Genomic DNA, 12,614 nt, shown 5'->3' on the forward strand with positions numbered 1-12,614 from the left:
AAACACATTGCTGGTTCCGGCCTACTAACGGTGTCTGCCCCTGCCTGGTGTTGCCCTCAACTGAATAAAGCTGAGCTTCAACCTTCTGGCTCTCATTAAGTGTTTTTTAAAAAACAAAATGGTGGTTAGGGCCTACTAACGGCTTCTGCCCCTCCCTGGTGTTGCCCTCAACTGAATAAAGCTGACCTTCTACCTTCCGGCTCTGATTAACTGCTGTTTTTAAACACATTGCTGGTTCCGGCCTACTAACGGTGTCTGCCCCTCCCTGGTGTTGCCCTCAACTGAATAAAGCTGAGCTTCTACCTTCCGGCTCTGATTAACTGCTGTTTTTAAACACATTGCTGGTTCCGGCCTACTAACGGTGTCTGCCCCTGCCTGGTGTTGCCCTCAACTGAATAAAGCTGAGCTTCAACCTTCTGGCTCTCATTAAGTGTTTTTTAAAAAACAAAATGGTGGTTAGGGCCTACTAACGGCTTCTGCCCCTCCCTGGTGTTGCCCTCAACTGAATAAAGCTGAGCTTCTACCTTCCGGCTCTGATTAACTGCTGTTTTTAAACACATTGCTGGTTCCGGCCTACTAACGGTGTCTGCCCCTGCCTGGTGTTGCCCTCAACTGAATAAAGCTGAGCTTCAACCTTCTGGCTCTCATTAAGTGTTTTTTAAAAAACAAAATGGTGGTTCCGGCCTACTAACGGTGTCTGCCCCTGCCTGGTGTTGCCCTCAACTGAATTAGGCTGAGCTTCAACCTTCTGGCTCTGATTAACTGCTGTTTTTAAACACATTGCTGGTTCCAGCCTACTAACGGTGTCTGCCCCTGCCTGGTGTTGCCCTCAACTGAATAAAGCTGAGCTTCTACCTTCCGGCTCTGATTAACTGCTGTTTTTAAACACATTGCTGGTTCCTGCCTACTAACGGTGTCTGCCCCTCCCTGGTGTTGCCCTCAACTGAATAAAGCTGAGCTTCTACCTTCCGGCTCTGATTAACTGCTGTTTTTAAACACATTGCTGGTTCCGGCCTACTAACGGTGTCTGCCCCTGCCTGGTGTTGCCCTCAACTGAATAAAGCTGAGCTTCAACCTTCTGGCTCTCATTAAGTGTTTTTTAAAAAACAAAATGGTGGTTAGGGCCTACTAACGGCTTCTGCCCCTCCCTGGTGTTGCCCTCAACTGAATAAAGCTGAGCTTCTACCTTCCGGCTCTGATTAACTGCTGTTTTTAAACACATTGCTGGTTCCGGCCTACTAACGGTGTCTGCCCCTGCCTGGTGTTGCCCTCAACTGAATAAAGCTGAGCTTCAACCTTCTGGCTCTCATTAAGTGTTTTTTAAAAAACAAAATGGTGGTTCCGGCCTACTAACGGTGTCTGCCCCTGCCTGGTGTTGCCCTCAACTGAATAAAGCTGAGCTTCAACCTTCTGGCTCTGATTAACTGCTGTTTTTAAACACATTGCTGGTTCCGGCCTACTAACGGTGTCTGCCCCTGCCTGGTGTTGCCCTCAACTGAATAAAGCTGAGCTTCTACCTTCCGGCTCTGATTAACTGCTGTTTTTAAACACATTGCTGGTTCCGGCCTACTAACGGTGTCTGCCCCTCCCTGGTGTTGCCCTCAACTGAATAAAGCTGAGCTTCTACCTTCCGGCTCTGATTAACTGCTGTTTTTAAACACATTGCTGGTTCTGGCCTACTAACGGTGTCTGCCCCTGCCTGGTGTTGCCCTCAACTGAATAAAGCTGAGCTTCAACCTTCTGGCTCTCATTAAGTGTTTTTTAAAAAACAAAATGGTGGTTAGGGCCTACTAACGGCTTCTGCCCCTCCCTGGTGTTGCCCTCAACTGAATAAAGCTGAGCTTCTACCTTCTGGCTCTGATTAACTGCTGTTTTAAAACACATTGCTGGTTCCGGCCTACTAACGGTGTCTGCCCCTGCCTGGTGTTGCCCTCAACTGAATAAAGCTGAGCTTCAACCTTCTGGCTCTCATTAAGTGTTTTTTAAAAAACAACATGGTGGTTCCGGCCTACTAACGGTGTCTGCCCCTGCCTGGTGTTGCCCTCAACTGAATAAAGCTGAGCTTCAACCTTCTGGCTCTCATTAAGTGTTTTTTAAAAAACAAAATGGTGGTTAGGGCCTACTAACGGCTTCTGCCCCTCCCTGGTGTTGCCCTCAACTGAATAAAGCTGAGCTTCTACCTTCCGGCTCTGATTAACTGCTGTTTTTAAACACATTGCTGGTTCCGGCCTACCAACGGTGTCTGCCCCTGCCTGGTGTTGCCCTCAACTGAATAAAGCTGAGCTTCAACCTTCTGGCTCTGATTAACTGCTGTTTTTAAACACATTGCTGGTTCCGGCCTACTAACGGTGTCTGCCCCTGCCTGGTGTTGCCCTCAACTGAATAAAGCTGAGCTTCAACCTTCTGGCTCTCATTAAGTGTTTTTTAAAAAACAAAATGGTGGTTAGGGCCTACTAACGGCTTCTGCCCCTCCCTGGTGTTGCCCTCAACTGAATAAAGCTGAGCTTCTACCTTCCGGCTCTGATTAACTGCTGTTTTTAAACACATTGCTGGTTCCGGCCTACTATCGGTGTCTGCCCCTCCCTGGTGTTGCCCTCAACTAAATAAAGCTGAGCTTCTACCTTCCGGCTCTGATTAACTGCTGTTTTTAAACACATTGCTGGTTCCGGCCTACTAACGGTGTCTGCCCCTGCCTGGTGTTGCCCTCAACTGAATAAAGCTGAGCTTCTACCTTCTGTCTCTCATTAAGTGTTTTTTAAAAAACAAAATGGTGGTTAGGGCCTACTAACGGCTTCTGCCCCTCCCTGGTGTTGCCCTCAACTGAATAAAGCTGAGCTTCTACCTTCCGGCTCTGATTAACTGCTGTTTTTAAACACATTGCTGGTTCCGGCCTACTAACGGTGTCTGCCCCTCCCTGGTGTTGCCCTCAACTGAATAAAGCTGAGCTTCTACCTTCCGGCTCTGATTAACTGCTGTTTTTAAACACATTGCTGGTTCCGGCCTACTAACGGTGTCTGCCCCTGCCTGGTGTTGCCCTCAACTGAATAAAGCTGAGCTTCAACCTTCTGTCTCTCATTAAGTGTTTTTTAAAAAACAAAATGGTGGTTAGGGCCTACTAACGGCTTCTGCCCCTCCCTGGTGTTGCCCTCAACTGAATAAAGCTGAGCTTCTACCTTCCGGCTCTGATTAACTGCTGTTTTTAAACACATTGCTGGTTCCGGCCTACTAACGGTGTCTGCCCCTGCCTGGTGTTGCCCTCAACTGAATAAAGCTGAGCTTCAACCTTCTGTCTCTCATTAAGTGTTTTTTAAAAAACAAAATGGTGGTTAGGGCCTACTAACGGCTTCTGCCCCTCCCTGGTGTTGCCCTCAACTGAATAAAGCTGAGCTTCTACCTTCCGGCTCTGATTAACTGCTGTTTTTAAACACATTGCTGGTTCCGGCCTACTAACGGTGTCTGCCCCTGCCTGGTGTTGCCCTCAACTGAATAAAGCTGAGCTTCAACCTTCTGGCTCTCATTAAGTGTTTTTTAAAAAACAAAATGGTGGTTCCGGCCTACTAACGGTGTCTGCCCCTGCCTGGTGTTGCCCTCAACTGAATAAAGCTGAGCTTCAACCTTCTGGCTCTCATTAAGTGTTTTTTAAAAAACAAAATGGTGTTTAGGGCCTACTAATGGTGTCTGCCCCTCCCTGGTGTTGCCCTCAACTGAATAAAGCTGAGCTTCAACCTTCTGGCTCTCATTAAGTGTTTTTTAAAAAACAAAATGGTGGTTAGGGCCTACTAACGGTGTCTGCCCCTCCCTGGTGTTGTCCTCAACTGAACAAAGCTGAGCTTCCACATTCTGGCTTTCGGCCTATACTATCAGATATTAAACTGCATTTGGCCTACTAGTGTGGTTAGGCCCTTGAAACAGTGTCTGCTGCTCTTGGGTTTGCTACTCCACTGAACAAAGCAATGCCGCCTGTTTAGTCCTGTTACCAATTTTGATCTGCATTTAGCCTACTTTATTCTTTGGCCCTATATCTGTTTCCTCATCATCCTGCCCATTGCCCAGCCACTGCTAGATGAGTCTGCTGGTACATTGACCTAGACCACTACATTCCCCTTGTACTCTACACAGCCAGAATCTGACCCTGCTGAAAGTAAGGTTCCCCTTCCCGCATATTTTACCACCTTACACAGGGACAAAGAGGAAGGTGCAGATGAAAGTGCAGGTTCCTTCATCAGGTGGGGGGGCATACTCGTTGGCGACGTCACTGGCACAGGGCCACTCAGAGTACGCAAAAGTGTCGCTGCTGGTGGGAGGCGCCCCCGCCATGCAAACACACCGCCGTACTTTGAGGGGCCCTGTGCCAGTGCCAATGCGAACGAGTGGGCCCCCCCTGCTTGCTCAGGATCACAGCACTTGCAACGTTGAAATACTTACCTCTCCCTGCTCCACCGCCATGACGTAGTCCATGTTTCCTGGGCCCACTAAAACCTTGAACCAGCCCTACCCCCACAACTTTTGCCAAATGACCCCCAATTTCCAGTGCCCAACTATTATTATAAAGTTAATTAAGATTGACAAGCTTCAGAAAACAAGAATGGATGTTTTTGGCAGTAAAATGTGCACTGTAGGTGTTTTCCTGGCCTCCACTCACTGCCGGCTATGCTTCCCCATTGACTTGCATTGGGTTTCGTGTTTCGGTCGATCCCCGACTTTTAGCGATAATCGGCCGACTTCACTGGACTCGACTCTGGACTAAATCGGGTTTCACAAAACCAGACTCGATCTTAAAAAAATGAAAGTCGCTCAACCCTACTGTATACTATGAAATATTATAACTGTCATTGTAGGATAATGAGAGAAAAAGCAAGACATTTTCAAACTCTTTCATTTTCATGCTGTTTAACTATGAAAAGAAATTTACAAACTTGAGAATACCCCTTTATCTTTAGTCATCATCCAAACAATTCAGCTCAATTGAAAAATAGACTGAAATCTTTTTGTGGGTGGAGACATAAAGAAGTAAAATAATGTGGGTGCATAAATGTACACACCTTTATATTAATACTTTGCTGAAGTGCATTTTGAATTTTTGATAGCAGTGTGTCTTTTTGGGTAGTCTATCAGAATGGCACATCTAGAATTGGCTATCTTTGCCCACTGCAAAGGCATTTTCTGTGTACATCATTGAGGTCTGAGCTTTGGCTTGTCACGGGGAGACTAGGTGAGCGAGAGCTAATAACCCGGGCCCCTGCAGTTTCCCTCAGACTAGGGAAATCCTGACTGACCCTATACCTGGAGTTTACACTGATGGTGTGCATGTCCAGGCCTCGAACCTCACCCTGACTCCTGTTTTAACCCTAGGCTGATACCTCCGCCCACCACCCCTTGAAGAAATAATATTCCAATACCCACAGTTAGCACAGACAAGGATAAAGGAAAATATACACCACGCCGCAGTCACTCAGGAATACACTATAAATGTGCAGGGCAAAATAAATACAAATATAGGAAGGAGTAAATAAGACAGAGGAAAATACACCACCAGCAAGGAATCTCCAACAACCAGCTCTCCACTACAGACCGAGATAACAATGCACAAGACAGAAGCTATAATCGGCGACGCCCAATGAACAGGAGAACTATTTAAAGGCCATCGGAATGGCCCAGCTTCCAATCTGAGGATTAGGAAAATTAACCCCGGAACAGCTAGATAAAATCTAGCAGACGCCAATGAGCCAATAGTGGTCAAAAGCGGAATTACCGCTGTCTGTCGGACGACCTGGTCTGAACAGCGTCCGACATGACAGTACCCCGCCTTCTACGAGGGACCCCAGGGTCCTCACGGCTTATAGGACCTGGCTTGTCTGGATGGCGACGATGAAAAAACCTGACCAGCCGATCAGCATGAATGTCTGAGGCTGGCACCCAGGACCTCTCCTCAGGCCCATAAGCACGCCAGTGTACCAAGTACTGTAAAGTGCGACGCACTACATGAGAGTCAACCACCTTGGAGACTTCAAACTCCAAATTACCATCCACCAAGACTGGAGGTGGCATAGGCCCTGCGTCCACAGAACCCACCACCTTCTTTAGAAGAGACCTGTGGAACACGTTGTGTATCTTATACACCGTAGGGAGCTCCAATCGGTACGCTACTGGGTTAATGAAGGCGGTGACCCTAAATGGACCAATAAACCATGGACCCAATTTAAGGGATGGAATTTTGAGTCTTATGTTTTTTGTGGATAACCACACCCAGTCATCCACACTCAGGTCCAGACCTGGCACACGCCTACTGTCAGCCACACGCTTGTACCTAGCACCCACACTCAACAGGCGCTGCTTAACTCTCCTCCAGACTGATGACAATTGTGTCCCCAACTGGTCCTCCTCCGGAACGCCGGAAGAGCCCCTCTGCTCTGACTCAAGGTACAAAATTGAAGATGTAGCCCGTAAACACAAAAAAACAGAGACTCCCCAGATGACTCCTGGCGGTGATTATTGATGGCAAACTCAGCCAAAGGAAGAAAGGTAGACCACTCCTCCTGGTTATCAGAGACAAAGCAGCGTAAGTACTATTCCAAATTTTGGTTCATACGCTCAGTCTGACCATTTGACTGAGGATGAAATGCCGAAGAATGAGATAACTTGATCCCCAGCCGAGATCAAAATGCTTTCCAAAATTTTGCCACAAACTGAGACCCCCTATCAGACACGATGTCAGACGGAACCCCATGAAGTCTGACCACCTCCTGCACAAATACCTGAGCCAGAGTCTTAGCGTTAGGCAATGAAGGCAAAGACACAAAGTGCGACATTTTAGAAAACCGATCAACAATCACCAAGATGGCCGTGTTCCCAGCTGATGAAGGCAAATCAGTGATGAAATCCATGGAGATTTCCGTCCAAGGCTTACTAGGTACCTCAAGAGGAAGTAGTGTGCCAACAGGATGGGAGCGAGGCGTCTTAGCCCTAGCGCACGTGGTACAAGCTGACACGTATGAGACCACGTCCTGTCGGATCTTGGGCCACCAAAACTGACGTGACACCAACTCCAATGTACCTCTAACCCCTGGGTGGCCAGCCAGGACAGCATCATGATGCTCCACCAAAACCTTTAGGCGGAGATGAAGCGGTACAAAAGATTTGTTGACGGGAAGCTCAGATGGTACCTCCTCCTGAGCCTCGGCAATCTCAGCCTCAACCTCGGTAGTGAGAGCCGAAACCACAACACCCTTTTGGAGGATGGGTACTGGATCTTCCCGAGGTTCACCCCCTGGAAAACACCTGGACAGAGCATCCGCCTTAGTGTTTTTAGACCCCGGTCTGTAAGTGACCACAAAATTGAACCACGTGAAAAACAATGCCCAGCGAGCCTGCCTGGGGGACAGACGCTTGGCTGACTGTCATGGTTCCCAATGGCAAGGGAACGTAAGAAACATATAAATAACGAACGAGCTCTCGGGTGATGGAAACTCGAGTTGACCGTGAGCTAAATCTACCACACAACTAATAGTAGCCAGGGAGCATACCTACGGCTTCCTAAATGCCACGCGCCAGCCGGAGGACTAACTAAGCCTGGTAAAGGAAGAAACAGACCTGGCTTACCTCTAGGGAAATACCCCAAAGATGATAGCAGCCCCCACATATATTAACGGTGATTTCAGGGGAAAAGACATACACAGTATGAAAGGAGATTTAGCAAAGAGAGGTCCACTTACTAGATAGCAGAAGGATACAAAAGAGGACTTCACGGTCAACTGAAAACCCTTTCAAAAAACCATCCTGAAATTACTTTAAGACTCCTGTGTCAACTCATCACACAGGAGTGGCAATATCAGACCACAAGAGCTTCCAGCAACAGAAAATGACAAAACTGTACACTGGACAAAAATACAAAAACGATAAGGACAATAAGTCCACTTAGCTGATCAGCAGACTAGTAGCAGGAACATGCAACCGAAAGACTCTGGTTACAATGATGACCGGCAAGGAAATGACTGGAGAGCAAGGCTAAATAGGAAACTCCCAAACACTGATGGAAGCAGGTGAACAGAAGCAGCAAAGTGCAAACAAGTCACCAGTACCACCAGCAACCACCAGGGGAGCCCAAAAAGCGGATACACAACAGTACCCTCCCCTTAAGGAGGGGGCACCGAACCCTCACAAGAACCGCCAGGGCGATCTGGATGAGCCCTATGAAAGGCACGAACCAAATCCGAGGCATGAACATCAGAGGCAGTTACCCAAGAATTATCTTCCTGACCATAGCCTTTCCATTTAACCAGATATTGAAGTCTCCGTCTGGAAATACGGGAGTCCAAGATCTTCTCTACGACGTACTCCAATTCACCCTCCACCAGCACAGGAGCAGGAGGTTCAGTAGAAGGAACCACCGGTACCTCATATCTCCGCAACAACGACCGATGGAACACATTATGGATAGCGAAAGATGCCGGGAGGTCCAAACGAAAGGAAACAGGGTTAAGAATCTCCAAAATCCTATAAGGACCGATGAACCGAGGCTTAAATTTGGGAGAAGAAACCCTCATAGGGACAAAACGGGAAGACAACCACACCAAGTCCCCAACGCGAAGGTGGGGACCAACACGACGACGACAGTTAGCAAACTGCTGAGTCCTCTCCTGGGACAATTCCAAATTATCCACCACTTGTCCCCAAATCCGATGCAACCGATCCACTACCGCATCCACTCCAGGACAATCCGAAGATTCAACCTGACCAGATGAAAAACGCGGATGAAACCCTGAATTGCAAAAGAAAGGAGAAACCAAAGTGGCAGAACTAGCCCGATTATTAAGAGCAAACTCCGCCAACGGCAGAAAGGCAACCCAATCATCCTGATCCGCAGACACAAAACACCTCAAATAAGTCTCCAAAGTTTGATTAGTTCGCTCCGTCTGGCCATTGGTCTGAGGATGGAATGCAGACGAAAAGGACAAATCAATGCCCAACCTGGCACAGACTGCCCGCCAAAATCTAGACACGAACTGGGTACCCCTGTCAGAAACGATGTTTTCCGGAATACCATGCAAGCGAACCACATTTTGAAAAAACAGAGGGACCAACTCAGATGAGGAAGGCAACTTAGGCAATGGCACCAAATGAACCATTTTAGAAAAACGGTCACACACCACCCAGATGACAGACATCTTCTGAGAAACAGGGAGATCCGAGATAAAGTCCATAGAGATGTGCGTCCAAGGCCTCTTAGGAATAGGCAAGGGCAACAACAACCCACTAGCCCTAGAACAACAAGGCTTGGCCCGAGCACACACATCGCAAGACTGCACAAAAACACGCACATCTCGAGACAGGGAAGGCCACCAGAAGGATCTAGCCACCAAATCTCTGGTGCCAAAAATTCCCGGATGACCTGCCAGAGTAGAAGAATGAACTTCCGAGATGACTCTAGTGGTCCAATCGTCAGGAACAAACAGTCTACCAGACGGACAACGATCAGGTCTATCCGCCTGAAATTCTTGCAAAGCACGTCGCAGATCTGGAGAGACAGCAGACAAAACCACCTCATCCTTAAGGACACCAGCAGGTTCAGAATTCCCAGGAGAGTCAGGCTCAAAACTCCTAGAAAGAGCATCTGCCTTCACATTCCTAGAACCCGGTAAGTACGAGACCACAAAATCAAACCGGGAAAAGAACAACGACCAACGTGCCTGTCTAGGATTCAGGCGCCTGGCAGACTCCAAATAAATTAAATTCTTGTGATCAGTCAAAACTACCACCTGATGTCTGGCACCCTCAAGCCAATGACGCCACTCCTCAAATGCCCACTTCATGGCCAAAAGCTCCCGATTACCCACATCATAGTTTCGCTCGGCGGCCGAAAATTTTCGCGAAAAGAACGCACAAGGTCTCATCACTGAGCAGTCGGAACTTTTCTGCGACAAAACCGCCCCCGCTCCGATCTCGGAAGCATCGACCTCAACCTGAAAGGGAAGAGAAACATCAGGCTGGCGCAACACAGGGGCAGACAAAAAGCGGCGCTTAAGCTCCCGAAAGGCCTCCACAGCAGCAGGGGACCAATTGGCAACATCAGCACCCTTTTTAGTCAAATCCGTCAGAGGTTTAGCAACGCCAGAAAAACCAGCTATAAATCGACGATAAAAATTAGCAAAGCCCAAGAATTTCTGAAGACTCTTCAGAGAAGTAGGCTGCGTCCAGTCGTAAATAGCCCGAACCTTGACAGGGTCCATCTCAATAGAAGAAGGGGAAAAAGTGTACCCCAAAAAGGAAATTTTTTGAACCCCAAAAACACACTTTGAACCCTTTACACACAAAGAATTCTCCCGCAAAACCTGAAAAACTCTCCTGACCTGCTGAACATGAGACTCCCAGTCATCAGAAAAAATCAAAATATCATCCAAGTACACAATCATAAATTTATCCAAATATTCACGGAAAATATCATGCATTAAGGACTGAAAGACCGAAGGTGCATTAGAAAGGCCGAAAGGCATTACCAAATACTCAAAATGGCCCTCAGGCGTATTAAATGCGGTTTTCCACTCATCCCCCTGCTTAATTCGCACCAAATTATACGCCCCACGAAGATCAATCTTAGAGAACCATTTAGCCCCCCTTATGCGAGCAAACAAATCAGTCAGCAAAGGCAACGGATACTGATATTTGACTGTAATTTTATTCAGGAGTCGATAATCAATACAAGGCCTCAGAGAGCCATCCTTTTTAGAGACAAAGAAAAAACCGGCTCCTAAAGGTGATGAAGAAGGACGAATATGTCCCTTTTCCAGGGACTCCTTAATATACTCGCGCATAGCAGCATGTTCAGGTACAGATAGGTTGAACAAACGACCCTTTGGAAATTTACTGCCAGGAATCAGATCTATGGCGCAATCACAATCCCTGTGAGGAGGGAGTGAACCAATTTTAGGCTCTTCAAAAATATCACGATAATCAGACAAAAATGCCGGAATCTCAGATGGAATAGATGACGAAATGGACACCAAAGGAGTGTCCCCATGAGCCCCCCGACATCCCCAGCTTAACACAGACATAGCTTTCCAGTCAAGGACTGGGTTATGAGACTGTAACCATGGTAATCCAAGCACCAAAACATCATGTAAATTGTACAACACAAGGAAGCGAATCACCTCCTGATGGTCTGGAGTCATACGCATAGTCACTTGCGTCCAGAACTGTGGTTTATTACAAGCCAAAGGTGTAGAATCAATACCCTTCAGAGGTATAGGGACTTCCAGAGGCTCTAAATCAAACCCACAGCGCCTGGCAAAGGACCAGTCCATAAGACTCAGAGCGGCGCCAGAGTCCACATAGGCATCCACGGTAATAACTGATAATGAACAAATCAAGGTTACAGACAAAATAAATTTGGACTGTAAAGTGCCAATTGAAATAGACTTGTCAACCTTCCTAGTACGTTTAGAGCATGCCGATATAACATGAGCAGAATCACCACAATAGAAGCATAACCCATTTTTACGCCTATAATTCTGCCGCTCGCTTCTGGACATAATTCTGTCACATTGCATTTTCTCTGGCGTCTCTTCAGAAGATACCGCCAAATGGTGCACGGGTTTGCGCTCCCGCAAACGCCGATCAATCTGAATTGCCATTGTCATGGACTCATTCAGACCCGTAGGCGCAGGGAACCCGACCATAACATCTTTAACGGCATCAGAAAGGCCCTCTCTGAAATTTGCCGCTAAGGCGCACTCATTCCACTGAGTAAGCACAGACCATTTACGAAATTTTTGGCAGTATATCTCAGCTTCATCTTGCCCTTGAGATAGGGCTATCAAAGCTTTTTCAGCTTGAATCACTAAATTAGGTTCCTCATAAAGCAACCCTAAAGCCAGGAAAAACGCATCCACATTGAGCAACGCAGGATCCCCTGGTGCCAATGAAAATGCCCAATTTTGAGGGTCATCTCGCAGCAAAGAAATTACAATCTTAACCTGCTGAACAGGATCTCCTGAGGAGTGAGGTCTGAGAGAAAGGAATAATTTACAATTATATTTGAAATTCAGAAACCGACATCTATCTCCGGAAAACACCTCTGGTGTAGAGATTTTAGGTTCAGAAATAGGAGTATGCATAACAAAATCTTGTAAATTTTGAACCTTCGTAGCAAGATTATTTAAACCTGCAGCCAAACTCTGGGGATCCATCTTTAAACAGGTGAGCTCAGAGCCATTCAAGGATTATAAGGAGAGAAAGGCAAAGGCTGTAATTAGAGCTGAAATACAACTGGTCCAACTATGGAGCAAGCATAGGGAAATAGAAAAAAAAAAAAAAAATTACAGACTTCTTTTTTCTCTCCTTTCTTCTTCCAATAAGTTTAACACGGGCCGGTCATACTGTCATGGTTCCCAATGGCAAGGGAACGTAAGAAACATATAAATAACGAACGAGCTCTCGGGTGATGGAAACTCGAGTTGACCGTGAGCTAAATCTACCATACAACTAATAGTAGCCAGGGAGCATACCTACGGCTTCCTAAATGCCACGCGCCAGCCGGAGGACTAACTAAGCCTGGTAAAGGAAGAAACAGACCTGGCTTACCTCTAGGGAAATACCCCAAAGATGATAGCAGCCCCCAC

Source organism: Ranitomeya variabilis, chromosome 6 (genome assembly GCF_051348905.1).
Source record: "Ranitomeya variabilis isolate aRanVar5 chromosome 6, aRanVar5.hap1, whole genome shotgun sequence".
In the NCBI taxonomy this organism is placed as follows: Eukaryota; Metazoa; Chordata; class Amphibia; order Anura; family Dendrobatidae; genus Ranitomeya; species Ranitomeya variabilis.